The sequence below is a fragment of the Poecilia formosa genome, unplaced genomic scaffold (genome assembly GCF_000485575.1).
Source record: "Poecilia formosa unplaced genomic scaffold, Poecilia_formosa-5.1.2 Scaffold1093, whole genome shotgun sequence".
NCBI lineage: Eukaryota > Metazoa > Chordata > Actinopteri > Cyprinodontiformes > Poeciliidae > Poecilia > Poecilia formosa.
The window spans coordinates 17,023-19,520 of NW_006801032.1; the positions used below are offsets into that span (position 1 = coordinate 17,023).

Here is a 2,498-nt window from a genome sequence, read left to right on the forward strand (position 1 = left end):
GTTTAGTGATATTTTAACAGTTGCGGTCTCGACTGGTCTTGAAATAAAATGCCGAGTCCTCAGCGTCCGAGACTGAGACAAGACCGAGACCAAATGCAGTTGAGTCCGAGACGAGACCGAGACCATCAATAAATGGTCTTGAGACCGGTATCGAGACCAAGACCGATCTCGAGTACTACAACACTGCCATGTTGGGAATTGAAGACCAATAAATGCACATATTGATATATTTTTTTTAAATTACCAATATTTTCAATGAGTAATAATGAGTAAAAAAAACATTTTTTTCTTTTTTACAATACAGACATAAAGGATTCGTAACTATATCATGTGTTACAATTTCAAAAATAAAACATATTATATAGTAAAAGGGACACACTCTTTTTAAGAAAGTCATTTTTTTCCCCAAATTGACATGTTTAACTATTTGTGGTCTATATGTAAATGTCCCTAACAGGGTGGAACACATTCAGAGATTCAGAGACAATGGTGAAAAAAAACACCTGTAATTATTAATTTATCCAATCCTGAACTTGCCCATTATTAATTTCTTTCAACATGTCAGTGTTGTAACACAATATTTAAAACTTAAAATATTAATACTTTTTTTTTTTTCAAATGTCCTGAAGCTGAAATGTTGCCGCAAAAAAAGAATCACCCTGCTGACACACTACGCACTCAAACCCTTCAACATGAACCCTTTTGAAGGACAAAAGGGCGGAACGAGGGTGGGAGTGCGAGTATTGGGACAGGGCCAGTCTGTGTTTCCCCGCTCCATACCATAGGGGGTAAAAGAATGAAAAAAAAAAAAAAAAAGAACAACATGCACTTTGCGCAAAGCTCACCATGGGTAATCACCAGGGTGAGATGTACCAGAATTTTATTTTTAATTTTTAAAATAATTCTATCCCATTCCATGAAAACCATTTAAGGTACATTGAACTGAAAACGTATAGACCATATCTATACCATGTACACCAAGTGAGAGCTATGGTCTTTTTCATATCTACAGCACAGTTTCATTTTAACTTAGACACCACAATTGTAATTTTAACATGTATTTTATATGCTGTGTTTTACTAATCCAGCTTTTTCTGTCTCATGGTAACTCTTCAGGCTTTGGCTCAGGCTATTAAAGAGGCAAAGGAGCAGCACCCAGATATGTCTGTTACCAAAGTTGTTGTACACCAAGAAACAGAGATAACTCCAGATTAAGAAGGTATGTAAAGTATAAATACATAATGCAATAAATAATGCAATTAAATCCAAATTGAAATCTGTTTTATTTATAAAGCATATTTGTATGTATTTAATCTTTATTTAACTAGACATGTCTCACTGAGATTAAAAGTAATTTGTTTAAACAAGTGATGTACAGTACTAAAACACATCAAACCAAGAAATGACTAAAAACTAATATGAAAGAAAACAAAAACTGAATGAAATAAATTACAAAGTAAAACCAGAAACAACAACCTACTAACACATACTGTGTTAAAAGGTTGTGAAAACTAGTGTGATTTTAAGGAAGTTTTAAAAATGGCAATAGAAAAGCAGCTTGTTTTGGAGCCGTGAACTGAAAAAACTGATGGGCACTGACATTCTGAAAGAGTCAGAGTGGAGTCCCAGAGTGGACTCAGGCCTTAAGAATCCAAGTTAAAGTCCAGTCCTTTAGTTTTGTCATCTTTAAGACACATGCTTCATTGCACTCTTTTGAGTAGAACCAGATTTTTAACTTATGACTTGGACAAAAACTTCAATTCCTCAATATAATTTGCCCTGTGTTTCAAAGGCCTACATACCCTATATTGCCAAAAGTATTTGCTCACCTGCCTTAACTCACATGAGTTTAACTGACATCCCATTCCTAATCCAGAGGGTTCAATATGATGTTGGTCCACCCTTTGCAGCTAGAACAGCTTCAACTCTTCTGGGAAGGTGATCCACAAGGTCTAGGAGTGTTTATGGGGATTTTTGACCATTCTTCCAGGAGCACATTTGTGAGGTCACTTAGTGATATTGGAAGAGAAGGCTTTCAGTCTCCACTCTAAATCATCCCAAAGGTGTTTGTCACCATTTGATAAACACACATGGTTTATCACACGGTGACAAACCATGTGAGGTCAGGACTCTGTGCAGGCCAGTCAAGTTCAGCCACACCAGACTCTGCCATTCATGTCTTTAGTATTCAGAGTTCTTTTCACTGGAACAAAGGGGCCAAGTCCAGCTCCTGAAAAGCAACCTCACACCATAATCCTCCTTCCACCAAACTTTACACTTGGCACAATTGCAGTCAGACAAGTATCGTTCTCCTAGCAACCGCCAAACCCAGACTCATCTATCAGGTTGCCAGATGGAGAAGCGTGATTCGTCACTCCATCGAAAGCGTTTCCACTGCTCTAGAGTCCAGTGAGGGTGTGCTTTACACCAATGGTCCTCAAGCCCCGGTCCGTGGACTGGTACCGGTCCGTGGACCAATTGGTACCAGGCCACGCAAG

General features: G+C 38.0%; 1 long non-coding RNA gene across 1 annotated transcript in view; it reads left to right on the plus strand.

The window, feature by feature from the left end:
- LOC103132507 (uncharacterized) overlaps positions 1-2,498 on the plus strand; it is a 16,602-nt gene that overhangs the window by 9,600 nt on the left and 4,504 nt on the right. The window contains exon 3 of the long non-coding RNA XR_475572.2: positions 1,117-1,219. This is a non-coding gene — a long non-coding RNA (uncharacterized LOC103132507). The remainder of the gene's footprint in view (positions 1-1,116; positions 1,220-2,498) is intronic.